The sequence below is a fragment of the Stegodyphus dumicola genome, chromosome 5, assembly GCF_044657685.1.
Source record: "Stegodyphus dumicola isolate Sdum_Otavi_A_Nest chromosome 5, ASM4465768v1".
Lineage (NCBI taxonomy): Eukaryota > Metazoa > Arthropoda > Arachnida > Araneae > Eresidae > Stegodyphus > Stegodyphus dumicola.
In genome coordinates this window covers 178980713-178996251 of record NC_140772.1, presented here as the reverse complement: position 1 = coordinate 178996251, position 15539 = coordinate 178980713, and the positions used below count along the sequence as shown (strand labels likewise).

At 31.1% G+C, this 15539-nt stretch overlaps 1 protein-coding gene across 2 annotated transcripts in view; it reads right to left on the bottom strand.

The window, feature by feature from the left end:
- LOC118200679 (dopamine receptor 2-like) overlaps positions 1-14743 on the bottom strand; it is a 507186-nt gene extending 492443 nt beyond the window's left edge. For both annotated transcript variants that reach the window (XM_085817433.1, XM_085817432.1), the window contains exon 1: positions 14520-14743. The gene's annotated coding sequence lies outside the window, so the exon portion shown is untranslated. The remainder of the gene's footprint in view (positions 1-14519) is intronic.
- Positions 14744-15539: the final 796 nt, after the last annotated feature.

The window sequence follows — 15539 nt, the reverse complement described above, 5'->3', positions numbered from 1 at the left end:
TTTCCTAAATACTTTTAACTCGTAGCTAAAGGCTGATGACAGATTTTCATCGCAGTTTTATTTAAAATGTTTAACTAAATTTACTTTAAAATTAAATATAAAATTTCGTGCATAGTTATAATTTATCTTATTTAAGTATTATATCCCAGTCTAAGCAGCAGTTTCGATGGATTTTAATTCTAAAAGTGCACAATAAACCTTTTTGTTTTGATTTAATTTATATACATGTGTGTGAGATGACGTTTTTGCGGAAGATGAAACCAGTTTACTTTTTATTGCCCGAAATGTTGTAGAGAGGTGTAACCTGCATACAGATAAGATGAGTCATAGAAGATAGCTTTGAAGATGTTGCGTAGATGGAAAGATGATATTGCAGACAATAGTGCCTTGTTCAACACATAATTTAATTATTTATTAAGATATACCATTGCTTACAATTTCTACATACGCAGCTTACATTTACATTTACAGAAACATACAGCTTACTTATCTTATACAGACGTTACCTAGCAGGCAGATGCAAACGAACGAAACAGTACGTAGTTTGTTGCAGATTTTTGTAATTCGTGAGTAGTGTGTTGTTTTGCTGCTTCGCGCCTTTGTTTTAACCCTGAATGATGATTGGCGAAGAGTATTGGCTTTCCGGTTTACTTTAGGAAAGGAGTGCAGATGCTAAGGGGTTGTCTTTCGAATGAAATAAGAATTTAAAGGTCTATATGTGAATAAGTTAGTAATTGTGTTAGTAAGTATCTCATATTTTACGTATATACATATATATTGTTAATATATACAAAGATATATTATTAAATAAAGCTATTATTACATTTTTATACTTAATTATATTTTTATAACTATGAAATCAAAAGTAACTTACCTTTCATTGGATTATTCCGATATGTATACATGAGAATAATAATAACATACTGCGGTTACCAAATAGATAGCGGTAACGCGAGTAACGTTATGTTAACACTAACCGTCGATGTCAGAGGATATTATAAGCTAAACTGGCACTTAAATCACTCACGTTAGCGGTTATATTTGTAAAGAATCGCAACAAATGCAATTACCATAGACTTAAACGAAGGAAGTGAGGTGAATTTCAAGTAGTTCTGATTTAGGTCGAAGAAAGATATAGCGGAGTTGTCACCTATCTCCTCATAAGAGCAGCTAAACCCGACTTATCAATTCATAGACATAATCCACGTACAAATAAAAAGAATTATTTCTGAACACACAGATTCAATTAATAAGACTGGACCCAGAAGATTTGCTTCAAAAACAGTTCTGGCCAGGCTAAAGATTCTACTTTCACTTTTCTCATTATATAAGCACAAGAAATCAATAGCATTATATCAGAATCACAAAAAAGGGCTATTTTAAAGGGTATGTTAGAAATATGTACGTGCATGAAATCATTACCATCATACTAGAATCACAAAAACAGGTGCTAGTTTTGAAGGGTATTTTAGAAATATGTAGGAACATGAAATTATTAGTATCATATCAGAATCACAAAAACAGGTACTAATTTGCAGGTACATGAAATCAGTAGCATCATATCAGAATAAAAAAAAAACAGGTTCTAGTTTTGAAGGGTATTTTATAAATACGTACGTACCTGAAATCAGTAGCATCATATCAGAATCACAAAACAATTACAAGTTGTGAAGGGTATTTTAGAAATATGTGAGTACATGAAATTAGTAGCGTCATATCAGAATCACAAAAACAGGTAATAGTTTTGAGTATTTTAGAAAGATTTATTATATGCAAATTTCGTTTTTAGGATACAAAGAGAATAGTAAATTAGAAAGGATGATTAAGAGGTTTAAAGTTAAAATAATAACTTGTATGTTCTTTATCTTACATATATGTATGTAATAAAATTTTGAATGTTAGTGTCAATGTAATACTGCGTGTAGTACTAAACTGATGCAGAAGGTAAAGATTAGTGCTTTCTTCAGTTAACTACACTATAGGGGATCATATTTATTCTGATGTAAATTACATATCGGAGCCATATAAGATCAGATAACGGTACACATGGTGATTATAAGCAAGCGTTTTGCATTCCTACATTATTCAACTATTGATCCCAAAAAAGAAGAACTGAAATCAACATATTCTTGCAGAAAATGCATGCATGAAAATAGTGCACAGAGTCATAAAAAATGTTAAATTGAAAGTACTGATTTCACTTTAATTGATTGCTTATGGTTCCATTTTAATTCCTTGCTTAAATAAGATCTTCGCTTACAAATTTCTTTATACTAGTGAATTATATTTTGCTTTATCATTTATTTTTAAAAGCGTCGTGGGTATTATACAAGAGCCATATGATAAGGACAAAATTTGAAAGGAGTAGCTCACAGATTTACTACATGTATGTTACCTTTCCATGAAAAACAAAGAAACAAAAATTATACAAAAGGAGCTATTATAAATTAAAGTTAAAATTTTATTTTGCATATTGCTCAACTTAAATACGCATTTAAAAAAATCTGTTAAATACCATGCATACACGTCTATACATCACTTATGTATCATTTGCAAAAAATATGTTTACACTTTCTAATTAATTATAATTACATTTGTAGAGTCATTAGGTTAATTGGAAGCAGAAAAGATGAAAAATATGCAACCGCCTTCGCCGGGAATCGAATCACGGACCTCTGGATACCGGCCCAGTGTGCTACCGTTACACTACGAAGGCACGCTAGGGAAGTGGTAGAAATACCTCATATACTCCCCTTTTTAAAGGGCGACTAGGGTTTTAGGGGACCCAGTCGCCAAATCCTGGGTGCGGAGAATCATCATTCACAACTCTTTTAGTTCGAGCGCCACTTGCAGAGTCATTAGGTTAATTGGAAGCAGAAAAGATCAAAAATATGCAACCGCCTTCGCCGGGAATCGAACCACGGACCTCTGGATACTGGCCCAGCGTGCTACCGTTACACCACGAAGGCACGCTAAGGAAGTGGGAGAAATACCTTATACATTGATTTTAATAGCAACACTAAATTAAGTTTCTAAAGGTCTACGATTAATCAGAATTTTTTTGGCTTGGACCTGTACCTTGGCTGTCTCAGCACCGCGGAATAAAATCATTGAACCTGGAGGTTCCAGAACACAACGGAAGATCGTTTCATACGTTTGGACTAAGGGAAACTGGGAAAGACTCGTGCCAGTACCTCACCTGGCGGTTGGCCGAAACAGGAAACGAGGAAGCTTTTGATTAGAGATAATAACTGTATTCTGGGGGCTGGCTGGATCACGGGTACGGGTCCTAGCTCGCGTAGTACCGGCGGGATCATTTTGACGACCAGTCAGATCTTCAAGCATATAGCCCCACCCTGCTATGGCCTCTAGTCACCGGAAGTGGTGATTGCAGTTGAGCAGTTCGGCGGTGGATTTAAGACAGTTTTAAGAAGTCCGCTGATCCGGGTAATAGGAGCCTGTATAAGCCTATAGATATCTCCAAGGTGATTTGCCCCTCCATGACTGATATCAAACTGTTCAGTTGAGAGCCTGTCCGTGTAGTGACTAAGACGTCGGAACAAATTATTTCTATTCAGAATTAGTAAGGAAGCATGTCAAGACAAAATATTATTAGCTATAAATTAGTCTATTTTAATAGCTAAATATCAAATCGGTTCATTTTGGGGTTGAAAATTATTTACAAATCTCTTCCTTGATTTTAAGAATGTGAGGTAGTATTTAGAACTTAAATATCATTTTCCTGAGATAAAATAGAACTGATGCATTAGAAGCGTGTTCAAGCTTATCACAAAAAACCCACATTTTAATGATAGCACATTATATACGAGACCTTTGCATGATTTTTAGCTGAAAAATATATCTAGAGTAATAAATTTAATTAAAACTACATTCGTAATATAGTAGTTTTAAAAATGATAAATTCTGATCACTTTCTAACTATAGGGGAAAATAATATTTTCTTCGAAATTGCAGAAAATACGTAAATAGTTCATGTTTTAAAATTATTATTTCAGTCAAAATCTTTAATTTTTTTCTTTGGTCACGTAGTCAGACAAGATGGCAAGGTAAAGTGGAACAATTGACTTAGTATTAATGTATAGACATTATGATTTAAAACATGTTACTTAAAGAAAAGGATTTTGCGCAGCAAAAAGAGAAAATCCTTTGATAAGGTATTTTCCCGTAACTAAAAAATGAAGTTAAGAAAACTATTTTCTCGTTTCTCACTTTTCGGCATACTCTGCAAATGAAAGGCCCGAAGGCTGTCTGTATAGCATTTATTATTTTTAAGAACTCTATTGTATCTATCTCTTTTGAAATATTACTGCACTGTCAAGTTTGGTTTTTAGGCATTTTCTGCGTAGAGAGTTTATTTTTGGTGAAACAAACAATAGGAACTCTTCGTTTTTATTATATTTATATAACTTTCTGTTTTCAGTCTGAAGAAAACATATATTGAATATTATTTTAAAGTAGTTCTTATTAAAAGTAATGAAATCATAAAAATATGAAATTATGTTTGGATGAGCAAGCTGTAATTAAATTGTAAATATTTGCTAATGAGAAATTACAACTTGAAGTGCAGAATATAACCAATTAATTTTAGTGCGAACGCTTGATTGATAAGAAGACAATTTATTTGAATAGTTAAAAAATATAAACTTAGTATTTCTTTTAATCTACTTCAATCATTTTTATTGCATGTATGTATTTGATCTTTCTTTGAAAATAGTGAAGTAACAGGGTACTTATTAGTAACAAGGACCTATACCTGTACTTTCTAATATACGTGAATTAAATTTACCTAAATTACTCAAGTTTGCAATTTCGAATTAATTTAGAAACAATAAAATAATAGCGACATATTAAAACTTTGATATATAGTTAATATATAATAAAAAATTAGAAAAATGTTATAGTTTAAAATTTAGTAGAGTTTTTTTAAATGCTAAATAGTTTACATTTCAACACAAGTACTATATATCTATAAAAATACCTAATTATCATACGATAATTAGATATTTTTATAGATATATAGTACTTGTGCTGTATCATACAAGTACTATAAAATATCTAATTATTATACGATCCACTTAGAGCAGATCTTATAATTATTTAAATAATCATTGTGCGTTATCAAGTTAAATATAATTTTTTTCATATTTTAGTTCGCATATTCGCAATGATATAAAAATATTAATTTGCTGATTTGACTTAGATCATTTTCTAAGGCCTCTACCAAAATATGTATCATGAATATAAGAAGAAAATACACAACAAAACTTAGTCGATGATAAATGGAACAGTATTAAAGAAAGCAGTCCTAGTTATTAAACTTACAGTTTATTAAGGATAATACTAATTCAACACAAGTACTACTTAACTGAACGTTTTGTTCTTTCACTAAGGTAAGTAAATGTGAGATATTGACTATTTTAATTTAATTAAATCCATATGTACGTTTCCCATTATATGTCATTATTCTTCATTTTTTTCTTTCAAAGAGTACAAGACCTTGCATGTCATTTTGCAATTTAAAAGTGCTTTCATCAAAATGAAAATATTCTTTTCCTACACCTTGTCTCAATGAGTTGTTTGCTGAGGAATTCATGATTTTGTAACAAAATATGATGTTAAGCTGTCGTCTTCATATGAGATAGATAAATCATAGTATAAAAAGCTTTCAAAGTTTATAGCAATTTTTGTCGCAGCCTATTCAACTGCGATATCGATGGTGGTATCGATACACGGAAAATATCCAAATGTCAAGCATTTCTAAACAAGTTGCTTACTGTATAAATGTTATGGGGATTGCACATCTTACAGAAATAGGAATAGCTGAGTATCCATTTCTATTGATGGTGTTTCGGAAACTCGCGTTTCATCATTTTCTTTTGAATTCTTTTGAAATATAAGAACGCGTGGGGAGATTCAAAAGACAGGGAATACCATAAAACATATCAGGGTATGTGGGTGTACTATATTAAAAAAGTAAAGAAAAAGAAATAACATTAACTTTACGAAACTGATCTGAACTTGTAAAAATGAGATTATCAGTGATAGTATTATGTTCTCAGCCAGATAGTCAAAAACATAACTATAGATTATAGTTTCTTAAATATTGATCCTAGACAGGTCTACGGATTCATAGTTTGTCAAAAGAAAATAGAGAATTTAATGAAAACTGCCGTATGACTGGTAATAGGAAAGTTTTCTAATAAAAATATCTAATTATCATACCATCCACTTAGAGCAGATCTTATAATTATTTAAATAATCATTGTGCGTTATCAAGTTAAATATAATTTTTTTCATATTTTAGTTCGCATATTCGCAATGATATAAAAATATTAATTTGCTGATTTGACTTAGATCATTTTCGAAGGCCTCTACCAAAATATGTATCATGAATATAAGAAGAAAATACACAACAAAACTTAGTCGATGATAAATGGAACAGTATTAAAGAAAGCAGTCCTAGTTATTAAACTTACAGTTGATTAAGGATAATACTAATTGTTCATATCAATGTTGATATCTGACAATAAAATCCATAACGTTTTTCATTTAATATCCTAGTGCATAATAATATTTTAATTTGACCAGAAAGAATTAATTGTTTTACTCTGCGGGTACCATATTTTGGAATGACAAAATTTACGTACCATTTGTGTTGAAACAGTTTTCGTATAATTTCCACTAATAAAATTAAAATTTTTAGAAAATTTTGTAATTAGAAATGTATAGTTAGGGTTAATATGTAAAGTGAAACAAGTGGCCTAGTTGTTTTTAAATATATAAAAATAAAAATCTGAAAGGTTTCAGATTTTAAATTACGACCAAAGGGGCTTTTTGTAACATATTGTGTGTTACCTTTATTTATTAAATATCATGTTCTTCGCACTTAAACCATAAAATTCAGTTAAAGAGCAATTAAAGCAAAATAATTTTAAAATTAGCATATCTTTAAATTTTCCGATATAGTCTTGCGCAATGGATCGAGATAAAAATGTGTTTTCTGTACAACGTTGCCATTGCTTGCTTTGAAATCCCTGAGTTTCTTTATCAAAAATTCATTAACGTTTTACAAAATATGAAATGGATAACAAAACAGATTCCAAATTTCCCATTTGGGCTTCCAGATGCTCATATTTTCAAGAGGATTACATTATTCAAAAGGGGATGAATCGAAGTACCGCTGTTTTATCACACTGCGAGAAACATAGATACATTCATGCAGATTCTTCATTATTTAATTTCTTTAAATATAATACAGGGCGATGATATTTGAAGGCAATAATTTGAAAAGTGAAACATGGCTTGTAATGAATCAACGCAAAATACCAAAACGTAATTATTAGTCTTCCTAGACAAGTTGTCCATTATATGTTGTTCATGCCATGACATGCAATACAATCATCGCAGATCATTTTGATATATACATGCAGTGTGATTTAAAAAGACTTCCCTGATATATGAGCCCCAAGCGGCCTATCCGTTCAGCCAATCGAAACGAAATTTCAGGTATTGTTATTTGAAAGTATGCGCTCAGATCCTGATGATTTAAAACAATACAGCTTTCAAGTTTATGGTTAGACTAAAAAAAATTTTGAATTTTTAGAATGGTAACATCCGCTTTTTTCCTGTTCAAATTAATTAGCGAATCAAAAATCCATAAATGGCATTGGAACGTTATCCGTTGGACATCAACCCCCCCGGTGTAAAATATTTGTAAAGAAGAGTACTATAAAGAAACAATGACAACACAAAAAGCAGGTACAATGATGGACTTTGCATAATTATCAGGGATAGACAATAGATGAGATGAAACCATGTGCAAAGGAAACCTTCAATACGCAGTGTGGGAAGATTGTTTTTATAAACAGGTATTCGAACGTGCTAACAACACAAAACTTAGAGCCAAAAAGAGAAATGATTTGATAAAGCTGTTTTATCTGAAAGAAGAATGTGCTGCTGAATCAGTTAAGAGTTTAGTGGCGAAATCATAAGACAAGTCCATGTTCCTTAAAAACTGTACGTGATAATGGTAAAAACATTTGAAGAGACTGAATGCATAGATGCATTTGAAGAGACGAATGTAATAGATCGAATATTTTCCTAGTCAGATAAGATGAAGATAGTAAGTAGCCACTGCGGATATTATGGACGGATGAAGCGCATTTGTTTCTCAACTGGGAACGTAAACTCCAAGAACTGCGTTCAGTGGACTGACGAAAATCCTCAGGATGTGGCATCAGCGCTGGTGCTGCGTCGCAAGCCCATATCGTCTTGTCTACCTACGTCTTCGAAGACATCACTTGAATGAAAATATGCAACATCGCAATCACTCGGCATAAAAAAGAAGTTGCAGAATTACGTAGTTCCAGAATTCCAGAAGCGAAATGTTGTTAATGGCATTGTATCTATGCAAGATGTGCTCCTCCACACCTCGCCACATATGTTTGACAAGGGCTGCGACAGCATCTTGGAGATAGAATCATCTCCCGTAACTTTGTATTTCCGTAGCTACCGCGATCCCCCGACATCACCTCGATGGATTTTAAAGTTATCTGAAATCAAAGTTGTGCAAATCAAATTCACAAGATTTGTCAGAACTCAGAGGTGCTATAAAGCATGAAGTTATACAGATATTCCTTCGATGTTCGTTCATTATTATTGTCAGCAATTTTTCGCATTCAATGTGTTACTGTCTGCACATTGAAAACTTGTAATTCTAACAATATATTCCCTTTACTGTCTTGAATTATCAATGATCCTTTACAATAGTTTCTTTGCATATGTTTTACTGCAGTAACCTTCGTGATACGTGTACCGTTAAAACTCCTTTTATGGCTTTTCAGATTGAGCAGAAGTAAAAGAAACGTGAGGTTACCATTCAAAAATTTCGAAACTTTGTCACTGCCACCGTAACCGCGAAAGCTCGTTTCATTAAACTCATCACAAGTCTCGAGCGCATGCCATGAGATTTATGTTGGTATTTAGTTTATGTTTTATCATTATTTACTGTTTACTCCTTAAGCATATATCCGAAATATTTTCAAAATGAGAATAACATTTTGAGTTACATTCAAATTTTTGGGGATTTTGCAGTACGCTCAAATTTTTGCAGTACGCTCAAAATTTTTGGCTCAAAATTTTGCAGTACGCTCAAAATTTTTTGCTCAAAATTTTGCAGTACGCTCAAATTTTTGGGGTAGTTTTCAAATTTTATATACAGCTACTTAGTACTTTATCATTATTTTTAGCAAACTGCAGATTCGGATTTGCAAGTTTAATCCTTTATTAACTGAAATAAAATTTACATTAACGTTCTTATGCGTATCTCTAGTTTTGTGTGTATTGCTTATAATTTAATCTTTAGAAGAAGAGAGAATTTCGTATAAATTATTGACATAACTTTGTAACCTGCTATGGAAATAGATGAAGCTTTGCAGTTTAAGATACCATCATAGTTTTCTACAAAATGTAAATATTTCTTCTTTTCGTAACTATGGAAAAGAACATCAGTTTATCCTCGACGATGAATCTTATTTAGCCTTCTTTTAAAGAAACGTAAATACATAAGGAAAATAAAGTGTGATTGCTTCATTGTAAGTTCAGATTTAGTTTGATAATAGTTATTCGAGTGTAGTAATCTCCCAAGTGCATAAATAACATAGCATTCCTTAAGCCTTTGCGTAACTTGAATTTACGTTATAGAATACGTAAATTGCTCAGGTATAAGGATGTAAAATACTGCAATATTTATTGTATATATATATATATATATATATATGTATGTATATATATATGCGTGTGCATGTGTGTGCGTAAGATATATCAAAATACGGTCGCTGCTTTAAAAAAAATTGGCGACCGCAAAATTAACGATTCTAGATTTTGTTGTCTCCTCCTAAATTCATCTGTTCTCCAAAATTCGAGAATCTTCTATGTATGTAACAACCTGAAATTGACCAATCACAGATTAGTGTACATATACAACATACAGTATATATACAGTATTCTACATATACAACAGACTTCATATAAATACCGCTGGCGAGTTAATTGCGTCATTCTTCCCTTCCCTTGCTGATGTTCTGTCAACATCGCGTCGCTTTACCTTTGACCGTGCCGTTTCTTTTTAAAAAAGCCAATGTTCATAGAAATTTATCATATTTAATTATGACTGAATAAGTGTCTGCCAAAAAATAAAGATTAGTGATTTATCGAAATCTAAGCCGTTATCTTTATATGTATACTTTAAGAATATGCAATGATTGTTATCGAAAGCTGTTAAGAGTTCCAGTGTTCGACTGCGCATTCAAAATCATGGCATTTATATATGATACAAATATGTTAAAATTTATATATATGTATGATAAAAAATACCTGAGCAAACGTTTAATTGTAATTGGCTGTAACCTCTTTTATTTTTTATTTAATTTGGGGATGTCTTCTCTCTTTCTTAAAAATAGAGCTATATGTCTAAACTGCGTCATTCAAATTAATCATGAAATCCTACCTAACGCTTAATGCACATACCTCTTGTCCAATCAAAATAATTGTAAACCAAAACTTTTTAACTCGAAATGAGACTGTTTGACTACCTCCATTCTTCCTCTGAATTTTTACGTTCTCCTTCGCTTACGCTTTCCTCTTGGCGAGACGGTTTGCTGCTGTGCTTAGTTATCTAACATGACGTAGACAGTACATTTAAGAGTGAGCATTTATTAAATGTGAAATTTAACGCACTAAATGTATACGAATGCAAATTAGTAAAGTTCACTTTGAATAAAATTCTGAACTAATTATTATAGAACATCGTTTTCACTGCAATAAAAAAGTGCTAACTTCTATTTACATTTATAATTGGTGTAAATATTTTTCTCATACGCATAGTTTTATGTAAAGATTGCATTTGGGCTCAGATATTTATCACATATTTCTCTCTTCATCTTATTTGCCACTTATTAAGTAATTTCACATCGATATTTTTGCGAAGTATCCAACATGTATTAGTATTTATTTCAACCAGGTAGTGAAATCTTTATAATTTCCTATATTTGATCTAACTTACCGATGAAAATTTTCAGAAGTAATCGACAATACTTTAATTACTTTGTACAGAAAATTGCGTTGCAGAATATTTTCAACCATCTTGCTTAAATCTTAAAGCACACAAAGGTCATGTGACATGACAGAAATATTCCTGGATGCTCATTGGTCCATCCTAGAAGCCCCTCCCTCGGTGGCTACACTGATGTGCACTTGTGAAATATGCGTACCGGATTCCTTCATCTACGCATTAAAACATGCCATATATATATATATATATATATATATATCAATTTATGTCTTTCTGTATGATTAACATAGTATTTTAGTTTGTTTATTTTTATAGTTATTTTATTTAAATATGTACTTGGTATATTAATCTCGCGAATGTTAAGAGGGAGAAGTGCGGAACGGGAAAAGGAGAAAATATTAATGGATTCTTTATTTTGTATTGCTAGACTTCTGTTTGAACATAAAGACGTCCGCTTTTCGTCCGCGGACGAAAACGTCGTGGAGAAAACAATGCAAGGGGAAAATGTCGTCGGACAAAAGATCGTGGGAGAAAAAGAGAAAAACAAGCAAAGAGCTTGAAGTTTGCATTGCAGTTCTAAAAAATGGTGGTACAAAACATGATCGAACTTCTCAGTTTAAAAAGATTGCCATCGAAAATATTGTGGTAAAACATAAAGCACCTACAAATCATCGCATGACGATAACACCGCAGACATGCGTTTTTCAGTTTTAAAATGTGTAATTGCATATTCACATAATGACTTACAAGACCAAGATGAAATGAGGAATATTTTTTAAATTGAGTTTTCCCAATGACTGCTGTAAAAGCGAACTAGCTTCAATTAATGTTCCCCTTCAGACCTGGCCAGCAACAGTGACCGAGTGATAAAATCGGTAAACACTGATAGTCTGATCCAGTAAATGAGCTGACTGCATGAGATTTTTGTGTGTGTGTGTGTGCGTTTTTTAATGAATAAAGTCGATACAAGTTAGTTTCTAAGAGCACCTCCCCAAAAGGCAAGCAGACAAAGCAATAATATATAAATAGCAATAATAAGTGTTTTGCAATAATTCAATAAATCCAAATCTCGTCAGTGCTAATAAATCAACATCCAAACGATTAACTACATGCGGTTTATGAAAGTGTTAATGACACATGACGACGAATGGAATAAAACCAAGCAAGATTTAATCTTTCATAAAAGAATATCAGATTTATAAATGCGAAATAAAACAATATGATAATTTGAAAATTAACTAAACAATTTTAATTGAGATAATCTCAAGCAGTTACTAATTTTCCTTTTCCTAATTAATTGTATAATAATTTATAATTAATTATTTATTAAATAAATGACCTATATTACTTAGAAATTTCAGTTCAAAATTGCATTAATTGTTATAAGTAGATTTAATTTTCTACTGATTTTCAGTTTTTGAATGCTTAAGTTTCCTTCTTACAATTTCAGCAAACATTTATTCGTTAAATCAAAATACGAAACACATAAGTAAAACTATTCCTCATTCTTTCTTGGGCTCACAAATCATTATGCAAATATGCATAATGATTTATACATTTACAACTTTCAAATATGCATTTGCAACTTCCAAAGCCTGAAAAATGGATATATGCGATGTTATCGTCATGCGATGATTTGTAGGTGCTTTATTTTTAACACGAACGACGGTGTTTTGAAACTGGGAAATTTTTGAACCGCTTTATTTTCGGCGACGATGTTTTGTACCACGATATTTTAGAACTGCAATGTTTTCTCTTTTCTTTTCTTTTTTCCCACGATGTTTCGTTCCACGAAATTTTCGCCTTGGGATGTTTTCTCCGCGACGCTTTTGCCCACAATGTTTTTTGCCGCGATGTTTGTCACTTGTATTTGAATGTGTGTTTCTTACGCAATTACCTAACTGTAAATTTACGTAAGCTTCAATTTCGCAAATTCGGCCAGTTACTGTATCCACATTATTCATTACATCATAGCAGTAATATTGTACTTATAAAATTCCAATAAATTATTGGTTTTAATTCTGTATAAATATGACAAAACAATTTTATCGCGCATGATTTGATCGCATGGTATTTAAACAGAAATAGCTAATAGTTACTTTAAAATGTTCTAGCATTAGTAACTTAAGCAAAAAACTCATATTTATTACTCTTACTCTTTGTCTGGAAAAGCCTTGAATTTGCGTAGAGTTGCCCAATATCTGAGGTGAAAAATAATACTGCAAGATATTAGTTACATTATCGATGCTAATGTTATTCAGTTATGCACATCTCTTCTTCATCAGTCCATAATATTTTACACGCTATTCTTCGCTTAATTAAAATACAAAACAAATGAGTCATGCGTTCAAGTAATTACATAGTTTCCAGTTCAATCATTTTATTTTAATATATTGTGAAGAGATATTCTGCATTAATTACAGTCGATGAATGCACAATTAGTCATTGTCTTTACATTGACAAAGTATTTCGAAATATGATTATTTCACACAATGCGAAACATCTGACGTTCAGTCTGTTCTGCCATTAAAAATACATGTATATACCTTTTGTTGAAAATTAGAAAATTAAGATAAGAGGATACTATTTTTCAAGCTAGAAATATTGCCAGTTATCATCATTATTCAATATTTAAATAATCTAATTTTAAACATAGATTTTTCAAGGGAAAACATAAATACGGATATGATGCTTATTTTGTAAGTTACACCATAAAAAAGTAACTCATATTCCGTTTCTATTATTTTCAATATATTTGAAAAAACAGTTTCGACCAAATTAAAATTTGTTTAAAGAGGTATCGATAAAGTTAACCAGAAAATTTTGAAAATGAGGCACAGAATGGGGAGCTTAAAGTGTGTTTATATATTTTCTTGAAACTCACTACTTCAGTTTTGCGATCATGAAGATTTCTCGTAATTTCTTTTCTTGTATTCATTTATACTTTATACGCTTCATAATCAGCACATTTATAATGTGTTACATAAAAATTAGTGCACCCACTGTACATAGTTATCTTTACGCTAGACTAATGAGTATTTTTCATGAAATTTAACTGTGTGTCACCTTGTAAATCAACCTCATGTAATATATGTTGGATATATTTAACTAGAATTAAAATATAACATACGTATATAAATAAATAAATTTATTTAATCAACTGCATCACTGTGAAAATTTAAAAGGAATTTAATTAAAAAAATTTTAGATAAAGTAGACGTAATTTTGATTTCTATTTTTATTTTTGTGTATGAAGAAGAAAGATAACTAATAATAAGCATAATAATAATAATAAGATAAATAATAAGAAATAAATTCATACGGAGTTTATGAATACCACAAAATTAATTTAACGTTAAATATATTACGTAAAAAGGTACAAGTAAAGCACCTGAATTTTTATATTTTCTGTGAGGGGAAAACTTACCTTGAATACGAGGAAACTTTGAAGAGCTTCATTCAGAAATTCTTCTGAAAATTTCGAATAATAAACAAAGTACTTGAAAGAGGACTTTTGTAACTCAATAATCCAGCACTACGAAAAAAAACATATAGACAGTTTGCCAAGTTAAGAGCTAGTGTCTATATTAAGAAACAACGATTTTAGAACTACAATATGAAGATCTAAAAAATCTACACAACTTTACTGAGGCGCTTCCCAAGAGCAAGTGGCGCGTTCTCCGAAATCATCAATGGAATCCGAAACGCTCATCCTAAGTCTCTACAATTTTCCCTACGCTATAACAAAATCCCCCTTTTTTCCCTTCTCTCATTTTGAAAAAGATACTTATGAGTTCGTGAGTGCTCTTGCTTTCAGATCCGAAAGAGTAGTTGCCCTGTTCTCTCTTAATGTAGAACCAACCATAACTAAATCTACCATTTCAAGAATAAATAGTGCTAGAATAATATGAATTCCTCTTTGGAGATACAAAAAGAGAAATTGTTGTACTTGCAGAAAAGAACAAAAGCCAAATCTGTTCGAAATATTTATCCCGGAATTTTGAAAGAATTTGAAAGTTTTTAAGATACGAATGTTGACAATAATATATCTCTATCCCTGTTAGGTTACGTTACGTAAAAATACTATTTTTCAGTATTAGTTATCCACATGACTTTCGAATAGCGAATTTTGAAATTGTTTTAATCTTATGGTAGATATTTAAACATCTATTAAGTTTAAATATCCTCATTATGTAACAGCATTAATAAAGAATTAAAAAATGTAGGACGTTCACGATAATTTTTATTTTCATTTTATTTTTGATGTCAATATATATACATAATAACTTTCATAAACAACACATCATTACTTAAATTAATGAAACCAATTTTCTAATTAATGTATTATAAATTAGGCTATATAATCTTCATTTGCCTGCTATGATTCGTAAATAGTTTGCTATATTTTCAAATCTTTTAGAAATATCCAAATGCCCAGTTTTGTTTC